Source organism: Phyllobates terribilis, unplaced genomic scaffold (assembly GCF_046119375.1).
Source record: "Phyllobates terribilis strain yellow unplaced genomic scaffold, ASM4611937v1 Scaffold_12__6_contigs__length_324123572, whole genome shotgun sequence".
NCBI classification, from domain to species: domain Eukaryota; kingdom Metazoa; phylum Chordata; class Amphibia; order Anura; family Dendrobatidae; genus Phyllobates; species Phyllobates terribilis.
The window spans coordinates 267041489-267054863 of NW_027362772.1; positions in this window are offsets into that span (position 1 = coordinate 267041489).

Consider the following 13375-nt stretch of genomic DNA (forward strand, 5'->3'; position numbering starts at 1 on the left):
GAGCACCCGTGATACATGGTGTATACCTGAGTACCCGATGCAAACTCAAGTAGCTAGCACTTGCGCTCAAGACTAATGACAACTTATTCAATATGATGACCTAATGTTATCAAATTTTGTGTCGTACCTCTGGGTTCAAAATGTTCACTATACCCCTTAATAAAATCCTTGAGGCACCTATCTAGATGCATAGTGAGCACTTGGAACCCCCAAGTGCTTCACAAATTGATTTGTAAAATGGAAAAAGTGTTTTTTTTTCCACTTTTTCATTTTTACGAATCAATTTGTGAAGCACCTGGGGGATCCAAGTTCTCACTATGCATCTAGATATGTGCCTTGGGGGGTCTAGTTTCCAAAATGGGGTCACTTGTGGGGGGTTTCCACTGTTTAGGCACATCAGGGGCTCTCCAAACGCAACATGGTGTCCGCTAACAATTTGAGCCGATTTTCCATTCAATTTGTTAGCGGACACCATGTCGCGTTTGGAGAGCCCCTGATGTGCCTAAACAGTGGAGCTCCCCCACAAGTGACCCCATTTTGGAAACTAGACCCCCCAAGGCACCAATATAGATGCATAGTGAGCACTTGGAACCCTCAGGTGCTTCACAAATTGATTCGTAAAAATGAATAAGTGGAAAAAAAAATACTTTTTAATTTTTACGAATCAATTTGTGAAGCACCTAGGAGTTCCAAGTGCTCACTATGCATCTAGATAGGTGCCTTGGGGGTCTAGTTTCCAAAATAGGGTCACTTGTGGGGGGTTTCCACTGTTTAGGCACATCAGGGGCTCTCCAAACGCAACATGGCATCCGCTAATTATTCAAGCAAATTTTACAATCAAAAAGTCAAATGGCGCTCCTTCCCTTCCGAGCCCTGCCGTGCACCCAAACAGTAGTTTTTCCCCACATATGGGGTATCTGCGTGCCCAGGGGAAATTGCACAACAAATTTTGGGGTCAATTTTTTCCTGTTACCCCTGCGAAAATAAAAAAAATTGGGTCTAAAATAACATTTTTGTGAAAAAAGTTAAATGTTCATTTTTTTCTTCCACATTCCAAAAATTCCTGTGAAGCACCTGAAGGGTTAATAAAGTTCTTGAATGTGGTTTTGAGCACCTTGAGGGGTGCAGTTTTTAGAATGGTGTCACTTTTGGGTATTTTCTGTCATAAAGACCTCTCAAAGTGACTTCAAATGTGATGTGGTCCCTAAAAAAATGGTTTTGTAAATTTTGTTGGAAAAATGAGAAATCGCTGGTCAACTTTTAACCCTTATAGCTCCCTAACAAAAAAAAATGTTGGTTCCAAAATTGTGCTGATGTAAAGTAGACATGTGGGATATGTTATTTATTAACTCTTTTGTGTGATATATCTCTCTGATTTAAGAGCATAAAAATTCAAATTTTGAAAATTGCAAAATTTTCTAAATTTTCGCCAAATTTCCATTTTTTTCACAAATAAACGCAAGTGATATCGAAGAAATTCTACCACAATCATGAAGTACAATATGTCATGAAAAAACAATCTCAGAATCAGGGGGATCCGTTTAAGTGTTCCAGAGTAATTACCTCATAAAGTGACAGTGGTCAGAATTGTAAAAATTGGCCTGGTCATTAACGTGCAAACCACCCTCGGGGGTAAAGGGGTTAAGCTGCGATCATCCGATCGGTTGTGCTGCAAATGCTTATCTGCTATTAACACCGGCCACTGGGCTGTGCTCATACCAGATCGGCTATGACAAACACAGGCGTTTCCTGCAGACCTCGGGTTGTCATGACAACCCATCGGCGCTCCGCCATCACGTGAAATGCCGCTCTCAGAGATTGACAGGGGCATTTAATATGTTAACAGCCGTGCGTGGATCACGATTCCACCCGGGGCTGTTAGGGGCACATGTCAGCTGATCAGATCAGCTGTCATGTGCCGGAAAAAATGCGGGCTCAGCACTGGGGCCTGCATCAAAAAAGGGGCTGGCAACCTATGATGTACAGATACGTTATAGGTCATAAAGGGGTTACTTTTTTTATGTATTTTTTTTTTCAAATTTTTGTTTTTCTATGTCTCCCTAGTTGACTTGTTTGCTTATATTTTGCTGCAATATCACAGTATTGCAGTGTATGGAGAAATTGTGTTTCTCCTATAAGTCAGGATGTCATTTAAATGCCTCTGCAGCTGCGTAATGTAACCAGGATCTGTCTGGTATAAAGCAGAATTAGCTCTTGAGCTGGCTTCATACTCCCTTAACAACCAATGATCTCTTTGACCCGATGATATTATGTACTTTCTGCGAAAATCCATGTCAGAATGGCTGTATAATCTTGATATTAAAATTATTTTAAGTACAGCTGACGCGCCCCCTGGGCCGTGTGTGTGTGGGGATACCCGGAACCGGACCCGTTGCGGATGCTGGGGGTTATTCAGCAGAGAATAGTATAACTACCCATGGGAGGAGTATAGCCTCAGGGCAGTAAATAGGGATGTTGGTGGTGATGGTGGCGGGAGCAGCAGTAACCACACGGAGTCTGTCATGCAATTCAGGGTCTTTACTGTTGGTGGTATTAGGGGACCCGTCCGGAATACAAGTTAACAATGGAGGCCTGGTCAGTCTGAGAGCAACTGGGAAATCCTGCTGGTCAGGGGGAGTTTGTAGGCCTACCGTGCTGACTTCACTCATTCTTGGCTATCCCGCTGTAGTGTAGTGGTAGCCCACGTCTCTGAGTGTACCGTGTTGTTCTCACCCATATGACTGGCAACTCGGGCCTTCCGTGCTTCTCACCCCTCCAGGGCAGTAGTGGTCACTCTCGTGTGGCTGAACCTCCGGGCTTCCTCGGGCCAAAGGACTTGAAGTCCCCTGAGTGGTGGTTTTCTGCTGCTGGGCTTATAACCCTCACAGCCTCGGACTCCAATGTCCGGCTTAGTAAGTCTCTGGTCAGGACGAACTCTGCTAGTTCCCCTCCTGGCCTCGTGTTCCTCCTCTGCCTACAGGGACTCCTCAGCCTGCTGCTGACCTGTCCCTATCTGCGACTTGTCTGGAACTTGTCTCTGGCTGATCTCTCTAACCCCGCCCCAGATCCAGTTTATAAAGGGCAGGTTTCTCCCCTCCCTGGACTGAGGCAGGAGGTGCTGCATGCTAATTGTCCCCAACCAGGGAACCTCCCACCTGCTCTCAGACATGACATTGCTGCCACTGTGGCGACCAGACCTGGGGTGCCACACAGCAAAAAAGTGAGAGCTCATGATTCAGTCTTCACCAACCCAGCCAGTCTGACTGACAACTGCAGATTGTACTAATCATTGTGAGATCAGCAGTAGAGTGGAGAGGCACTAAGTGGGTGAGGGGTGCAGGAATTGAGTTTTAACTTTCATAAAGGACTATACAGCCATTTTGACATGGGATTCCATGGTTTACCAGCCTCATTATGTTTAGCATATGTATTTAGTAACATATACAGTGTGTATTGGAAAATTTGGTGACAAATCTGTTTTCAGTCAAAAGAGAAAAATAAAAAAAAGTCAGGATGACAATAAAAATAAATAATAAAAAAGCGGACCTGGAGGGCACATCCAAATATTATTGATCTAATGCGGGTAAGCAAAATTTTAAAAACTGTATAATAGGCTTTTATATTGCATTTTGATCAAAATGTATAAGCCCACTGTCACGTCAATGGATTCCTGCTCTATTAGGTTTATCACTGCATGATGACCATCGCCGCCTCCAGCAGCAGTAATAACCGAGGCTCCAGCAGCACCTATGCTAAAAGGCAAAACTTCTGTGGCTCTAAGCCACACCAGCCCATCAAGATGATTACTAAGAACTTAATGTTCCTTTTTGAAAAGTTTGGTTCATCATGGCTGTAGATCAATGTATGCTGTTTGGATGTGTGGTCAATGCCCTTTTTTTCTACAATTTATTATAATATTAAAAAAACTTCAGATTGCTTTTTTAAATTTTTTTTATATGGAATTGCAGTGCTACTTTACGCAGCACAGATAGACTAATAAGCGAGATATCACCTTTGGACACTTTTGAAACAAAGCTCAAAAATGCACCTGTTCACTTTGGCTTTTCAGGCCAAATAACACACTTGTTCTGCTAAAGAGAACATTGTAACAAAATATATCAATTTATTCCTGAATTGCGCTTTGTCAGAAAAGTGGATTTCAATAGGCTGTTATTGTTGTTTCAGCTAAGTAAAAATCTCTCGTAATCTATAATATGGCTCAAGGTCACCACCTGTTGGTAACTTGTTACTATCACATCGCTGCTGTAGAGGTTCTTTGCAGTTTCTTTTAGATTCTATATTTTATTTTTCAATGTCATGTACAGGGCTGGATATCAGAAGGCGGATGGGGGAAAGTTTCTTTATGATCTATATAATAAGGTTGTGCAAGAGCAACATATTGATGAATTATACTCATTATCTCCCGCCTCAACTACTGAAACCTCCTGCTCTGTGGCCTCCCTTCCAACATTCTCGCACCCCTCCAATCTATCCTAAACTCTGCTGCCCGACTAATGCACCTTTCCCCATGCTATTTCCCGGCCTCTCCTCTCTGTCAATCCCTTCACTGGCTCCCCATTGCCCAGAGACTTCAGTTCAAAACCTTAACCGTGGCAAACAAAGCCATCCAAAACCTGTCTCCTCCATACATCTGTGACCTAGTCTCCCAATACATATCTGCACGCAACCTCCGATCCTCACAAGATCTCCTTCTCTACTCCCCTCTTATCTCCTCTTCCCACAATGGCATACAAGATTTCTCCCGTGCTTCCCCCCTACTATGGAACTCTCTACCCCAACATATCAGACTCTCGCCTACCGTGGAAACCTTCAAAAGGAACCTGAAGACCCACCTCTTCCAACAAGCTTACAACCGCAGTAAGCCATACCGCTGCACGACCAGCCCTGCCCTCACCTACTGTATCCTCACCCATTCCTTGTAAACTGTGAGCCCTCGTGGGCAGGGTCCTCGCTCCTCCTGTACCAGTCGCCTTCACGTTTTGTTCAAGATTATTGTAATTGCTCTTGTATGTATACCTCTTTTTCACATGTAAAGCGCCATGGAATAAATGGCGCTATAATAATAAATAATAATAACTATACGTAGGATCTCAGTTTGGGGGATCCAACATCTGGAACCCCCAATCACCACATGTTCTCTGCTCCATTGGTGGCTGAATTGGAACAACGTATAGAGCTGGTACAACACAGCTCCAAACATTGTTTAGTAACTGCTCTAGAGTACTGCACCATATCTCCTAATCAATTGAATAGATGATACTGTGCAGTGCCTGGAAGCAGCCACTAAACAATATAGTCACTATATTGTGGCCATTGAGAAAAACTGCAACTCAGGTCCTGGTCACATCAATAGGAGCTATTCTGTAGTACATTACCTTCCACTACAACAACAACCCCAGCTTCATTAATTCAGGACCCAAACTAAAATAAAAATAGTGTAACATGACATCCTCAAGTGGCACCATTTCAGAGTTTGGGCACCACTGTTCCAGGTGGTGACATCACATTGTTGTGTAATTGGCCAGCACCATTCTAATGTGTTGGTTTCACTGTTCCCAGTGATAACGTGATGTTGTTGTGTCATGTTCTGGCACCACTCCAGCGTGTTCGCACCACTGTTCCCAGTGTTGACATGACATTGTAGTGCTATGTGCCGGCACTATTCCAGCATTTTTGCACCATTGTTCCCGGTGTTGACGTGACATTGTTGTGTCATGTGCCGGCACCATTCCTGCATGTTGGCACCACTGTTCCTGGTGGTGACTTGATGTTGTTGTGTTTTTTGCTGGCGCCATTCCAGCGTGTTGGCACCACTGTTCCCAGTATTGATGTGACGTTGTTGTGTCATGTGCCTGCACCATTCCAGCGTGTTTGCACCACTGTTCCCGGTGTTGACATGACATTGTTGTGTCATGTGCCAGCGCCATTCCCACATTTTCGCACCACTGTTCCCGGTGTTGACCTAACGTTGTTGTGTCTTGTGCCGGCACCATTCCTGCATGTTGGCACCACTGTTCCCGGTGATTATGTGATGTTGTTGTGTCTTGTGCGGGCACCATTCCAGCGTGTTTGCACCACTGTTCCCGGTGGTGATGTGACATTGTTGTGTCTCGTGTCGGCACCATTTCAGCGTGTTGGCACCACTATTCCCGGTGGTGATGTGACATTTTTGTGTCATGTGCTGGCTTCAGCCAATGAGTAGCTGCTTGACAGCTGCAGCTCATCAATATTCCCGTCAGGGCGGACTCTTGCGCTGATGAAATAGTAAAGGCTTCAGCTGAAGAGCAGCCGTTCATTGAATGCCACCAACAAGTGAAACCAAAAATGTCACATCACCACTGGGAACAATGGCTATGAAATTTTTGGAACATCACCACTGCAGGAGGTAAAAAATGTTCCTCCAGCATGTCAAAAAAAGGAAAGATATAGACCTTCACATTTGTTAGGGTAGCATTAAAAACTGGGAAAAACTAAAATCATAGCAGTAGATATCAAGACGCTTGGTCTATGCATTTTGAGACCCGTGCTTGCTACAGACCGAAACCGCCGTCATCTACTTGCGCCCAGCAAATCCTACAGCAATGTATTTTTAATCGTGTTTTGAAATGAAGTTCTTTTGAATGGTGAAAGGTGCTGTTCTTTATTCCTTGGCTCTTAATCACTCATCATCATGATTAAGAGCGTTGGCTCGAAATGCGTAGACCGGGTGTCTGCATTTCTACTGCTATTATTTTCATTTATCACCACTTTTTAATGCTATTCTAAAAATGTGAAGTTTTAGATTTTTACTTTTTGACATAGCAGCTGCTTGATAAACATTTCTTTCTTGTACATTTAACCCAGGAACCGGCCTGGAGCTATCTGTGCACCGCGCCCTATCTGTCAATCTTCCGATACTGGTGAGCTGATGATTTTCCTTTTCCCCCTTCTTAACTTATAATATATATTGACTGCTGTAGAGGTGAGTATGCACTGTTTTTATTTTTATCTTGGTCCTGATTTGATTAAACAGAGGTTTTCCAGTCGTAAATTAACACTTTAAATAGTAATTACATTTATTTATTTATTTTTTTATTCTACAGCATGAGTGAAGATAAGAAACTGTAATGTACCTTATTATCTTATTCACTCTCAAAAACTCCTCAAATCTGTATACAAATCTGTCTTTGTTGAGAGCTTAAAATACACCTGCTGCCTATAAAAGTTTATGGAAAGGGAAGGAGGAAGGAGAAGGAGGGAAATACAAGCAGAAAGACACCCAAAAAAACCTGTTGAAGCTGCAAGTGCACTAGCATAATGCAGTATACAAGTTATATAATGACTAGAAATAATGTTATTCCTCATGCGCATACACGGGACAGTGTATTCTGAAAAGTCACTTACACTTTTAATAATATCAGTGGCAAAAATACATCTTTCTTGTTTTAATATATCACAGGTCAATAATTTTGCATTATAGGTGTGGTGCAAATCGTCCTGCGGCTCGTCATCCTGGTTCTTGTTTTGTAATCAGCGATACATTTGTTGTGATGATGTATCACCTATAAACAGTTATACAGTACATACTGTACATCTGCATACACATAGCACTGTGCATGAATTGTGTATCTCTGGAAGAAACTCCCGTATTTTTCAGGTTATAACACGTACTTCCCCCCCCCAAAATTTAGGAGGAAAATGGGAATCTTATTAACCTTCTCCCACCTGCTTTCCCTCTCTCTGCTTCTTCTCACTGCTGGCAATATATCTCCCCCACAGCTTACACCCTCCACTAACTCCCCCAACAATCGTTCTCAACCAAATACAAACTACCGCAATCTCTCCTACGTTAAACCTGTGCCCTTGATGCCCACCCCCCTGCTCCCTCTCTCCGGAGCACTCTGGAATGCCCGCTCTGTCTGCAATAAGCTTCATGTTATTCACGACCTCTTTACCTCTTGTAATCTCTCCTTCCAGGGCATCACCGAAACATGGCTGACACCCTCCGATACTGCCTCCCCTGTTGCGCTGTGTTACAGTGGCTTGCACTTCACCCACACTCCTCTCCTTGGTAATAGACATGGTGGAGGAGTGGGTCTTCTCCTTTCTACCAACTGCACCTTTAACCCTATCCCACTTCTACCTTCCCTCATCCTCCCTTCTTTTGAAGTCCACTCTGTCTGCATCTACTCCCCCTCCAACCTCCAAGTGGCTGTCCTATACAGACCTCCGGGCCCGGTCACTCTCTTTATTGACCAATTCCCCACCTGGCTTCTTTACTTTCTCTCTGCTGACATTCCCACCATCATCATGGGCGACTTCAACATCCCCACTAACACACACCACTCAGCAGCCTCCAAACTCCTGTCGCTCACTTCATCCTTTGGACTTACTCAGTGGTCCTCTTCAGCCACCCACACAGACGGACATACACTGGACCTTATCTTCACCTGATTCTGCTCCCTATCCAACCTCTCAATCTTCCCCCTCCCCCTATCTGACCACCATCTTCTCACTTTCTCATCCCTGTCCTCCTCACCTGTCACCCATGTCCAGTAACTAGCACACCCACGCAGGAACCTTGCACATCTAGACACCACCAGACTCTCTGATTCTATTCTACCACTGACATCCATATCTTCACTCCATGACACAGACAGCGCCACTGCTTTCTACAATGCCAATGTCACATCAGCTATTTACTCGGTCGCCCCTCTTGTGTATGGCAGAGTGCGATGAATCAATAGACAACCCTGGCACAATAACCTCACTAAAAAGCTTTGGCAAGCATCCAGGGTTGCAGAGTGGTGCTGGAAGAAAACACATTCGCAAGATGACTTCACTGCATTCAAACAAGCAACACTCACATTCAAATCAGCCCTCACCTCCGTTAAACAGGCCTAGTTCACAACCCTTGTATCTCCCTTATCCTACAACCCCAAACAACTATTCAGCACTTTTAACTCCCTCCTCCGCCCTCCACTTCCCCCTTCGACCTCTCTCATCACTGATGAGGACTTTGCCATACACTTCAAAAACAAGATTGACCAAACAACGCAAGCCTTCATTGTTCGACCACCACAACCCCTTTGTTTTCCAGACCATTGCCCTTCCCCCATAACCTCCCTCTCCAACATCACAGAAGGAGAGCTTACTCACCTCATCTCCAAATCACACCTCACCACTTGTGCACTCGACCCCATCCCATCCCACCTCCTCCCCAACCTCACCCCCACACTCATCCCATCCCTAACCCATCTCTTCAACCTATCACTAATTTCTGGTACTTTCCCCTCTGCCTTCAGACATGCTACAATCACGCCCATCCTCAAAAAGCCATCCCTTGACCCAACCGCTGTATCCAGCTATCGCTCCATATCACTGCTCCCATTCGCCTCCAAACTTCTTGAGCAACATGTTCACACTGAACTTTCCTCTCACCTCTCACCTAACTCTCTCTTCGACAACCAACAATCTAGCTTCCGTCCCCATCATTCCACCAAAACTGCCTTTACCAAAATTACTAATGACTTACTTACAGCCAAAGCTAATAGTCAATTCTCCATACTCCTCCTTCTAGACCTGTCCTCTGCCTTCGACACAGTTGACCACTGCCTCCTACTACAGATTCTCCCTTCCTTTGGTGTCAAAGACCTTGCCCTATCCTGGATCTCCTAATACCTTTCAAACCACACATTTAGTGTCTCTCACTCCCACACTACCTCCTCATCCCACCCTCTCTCTGTTGGAGTCCCTCAAGGCTCCATCCTAGGACCCCTACTCTTCTCCATCTATAACTTTGGCCTGGGACATCTCATAAAGTCCCATGGGTTCCAGTACCACCTGTACGCTGATGACACCTAGATCTATCTCTCTGGCCCAGACGTCATCTCTATTCTGTTCAGAATCCCAGGGTGTCTGTCAGCCATATCCCCCTTCTTCTCCTCTCGCTTCCTCAAACTCAATGTGGACAAATCTGAACTCATCATCTATCCTCCATCTCGCGTATCTTCCCCATCTGATCTATCTATCACAATAAATGACATCACTCTTTCCCCTGTACCAGAAATCCGCTGCCTCAGCATAACCCTCGACTCTGCTCTGTCCTTCAAACCCCACATTCAAACCCTCGCCACCTCCTGTCGCCTCCAGCTCAAAAATATTTCCAGAATCCGTCCTTTCCTCAACTCTCAATCTACTAAACTGCTTGTGCATGCCCTCATCATCTCCCGCCTCGACTACTGCAACATCCTCCTACCTGCTAACGCTCTTGCACCTCTCCAGTCTGTCCTTAACTCTGCCGCCCGACTAGTTCATCTCTTTCCTCGCTACTCCATCCATAACCTCTCTCCTCCGTACATCTCTGAACTAATCTCCCGATATATTCCCTCACGTACTCACCGGTCCTCCCAAGACAACCTCCTCTCCTCCACACTTATTCGTTACTCACCCCTAAGACTACCTCACCTCTAAGACTTCTCCCGAATATCCCCCATCCTCTGAAATTCTGTGCCTCAACAAGTTCGATTATCTTCCACATTCAGATCCTTCAGACGGAACCTGAAAACCCACCTCTTCAAGAAAGTTTACAACCTGCAATTACCACCTGCCTCCTCAACACCACTGGAGCTCCTGCCTTACCAAAACCAAACCTGAGCCTCACCACCATCAGAGCTCTGCAACTCCTCAACCCACTGTCTCCTTCCCCATCATCCTGTAGAATGTAAGCCCGCAAGGGCAGGGTCCTCTTCCCACTGTACCAGTCTATCATTGTTTATTTGTTACTGTAAGTGATATCTGTATTTTGTATGTAACCCCTTCTCAAGTACAGCACCATGGAATCAATGGTGCTATATAAATAAATAATAATAATTAACCGAAGGTAGCTTACTGGGGAAGACAGCTGAGGTGGAGCTGGTTCACAGGAGGCAGGGTCGCTGCTCCAATAAGCCAGCAGCGGCAGGAGTGGGCCAATGCTTAGTGCCTCAGGCTGGGAGGAAGGGGCGTCCCGGCAGTGTGATGCTGCGGGTCCTGGGCTTTCATAAGATATCGGCGATGAGCGGAGCCCCCTTCCCATTGATTTCTTTGTGGTGGGCTTCGGGAAAATTTCCGCCAGAGGCAAGTTTAGAGGCAACTTACTTTCTAATGTACAATTGATAACATCCTGAGCTTAATCACTTCTTTGCTTAGACCTAATCTGGCAGCCCCCGTCGCAGTACAAATCTAAAAGGCATGAGTGGAAAAATATTTACCACTTAAATCCAGCTTAGACAAATATTTATTAAAAATACTTCTCAACTTGAACTGTGTCAGAGGCTGCCCAGACCGGTGCAGCAAGAATTTTTCTCCATTTGCTGGGCTTAAACCCATATAACTCCTAACCAGTCAAACCAGACAAATTCCTTTTCCAGATAGACACTGTAACTTCAAACAACTGCCCTTTTCAGCTTGGTCTGTTTTGGATTAACCTGATGAAATGCAAGACAGTCTGTACCTTTTTTGCCCCTTGGCAACAATTCTCCTATGAGCCCCCAAAAACATTAGTGCTGCTGCTGTGGAAAATAAAAGCGCTTCAAAATTATCACAACAGCATGAAAATTAAACTGCTCATACGTTTTTTAACATTTCAGGAGAAATAGGGCATCTTCCATCCCGAACGATGGGCTCCTTCTTATATCCTTTCAAAACCTGTTTGATTATAAAATAGTCATTAATTGGCCATTGCCCGAGAATCTTCATAAAAAAGGATATACCAGCCAAATTTTTTGCTACTGTTGAATATGCAAGCCCTCTATCAAAAAACGATAATACAAACATAAAAACGGAATGCTCAGAACTGCTGCCTGCTTCTAAGCTCCTGGCACTACAAAATTTGGACCATAAATCCTAACCCTTCCAAGTTGAACCAGCTACAGACTATTGCAAAAGCACCATTATTATGACCAAATTACTCCCCACAGATCCTCCGGACAATCCTCTCCTGTTTGCCGGGCGCAGGGAGTGAGACTGAAGAACAGCCCAAACTGAAAATGAGAGAGTGATTCAGCAACTGAATTGCATTTCTTGTCAACCTGTACCGCTTTCAACCAAATATTCCATTTTAAACATAATAACACTAATTGTCTAAGCAGCTTTTACCACTAACTTACATTTACTTGACACAGGAAAAATATATTTATCTTTGTACCGTGTTAGCCAGTAGATAGAAAATTATTAAAATTTGAGAGTCCTTAATGGTTGATACCTTTTAATGGCTAACTGAAAAGATCTTAACAAATTTCAAGCTTTCAAGACTACTAGGGTCGCTTTCTAAGGCATAGAATAACACAAAATCTGAAATAATGCAATAGATGGCAATAGATGAGACAAGTGACCTGAAGCAGAACTATTTTTATGGGGAGGGATAAACAGTTGTGGCAGGAAATATTGGAACAGTTCATAGATAAGGAGTGTGAAACTTTTATTGTCCTGTGATTGAGGTCTGGTCCGTGATTGTGATACCCCCAAGTGATCTGAGGAGCATTTTCCTTAGTTGAAGTAGAAAGACATTAATCCATGTGATACATTCATTCCTGCTCTGAATGTGTCAAAGATTGTCATTAGTTTGTATTCACAGACTCTCCTGTCTCTCTGAGATTTGAAGTTACCTTTTAATACCAGTAATTTCATGTCCGTGATGCTGTGATCAAGGTTTAAAAAAATTTTGGCCGCAGGTACATCTATTCTTTTTTCTTTTATTGTGTGGCAATGAGAATTCATCCTTATTCTAAGTTTGGCCCTGTTTCCCCAACAAACAGACCCCCAGCTGGACATTTGGTACATATAATAGATTAGATGTGATGCAGCTGAAAGTACCTGGGATCTTGCGGTCCTGATGTGAGTCGGGAATCTTTATCTTGTCTGTGGTCATTATAAGTGGACAGGTTTAACACTTTTTCTGGTTGCAGGGAAAGGTTCCTGTAGTTGCTGGAGATGACAGAGAGCTTCTGACAATGATGCTTCTTAGATTTGGGGGCTGCCTAAAACACAGAAGTCGGGGGTCTAGAAATATGGATTATAATGGGGCATCTTTTTGTAGCAAAGGTTGTCGTTTCTGTGCAGCTCCCTTTAGAACCTCCAGATGTAGATGGTAAGTGACTACTGGAGGAACCTGTTTGCTTTTTTTTTTAGTTATGTAATGTAAGAGGTGATTCCTTAATTTTCTGGTGGTTTTTGTAATCTGGTTTTCAATTGTTCTTGGATGGTAGTCCTAATTCAAAAAGGTCTTTCTGAGGCCACCAAGGTGTTTATCTCTATCCATAGGGTTGGAATATATCTACTTACTTGATAAACAGTTTACAGCAAGCAACACACCTTTCCTGGTAGACTTAATAAG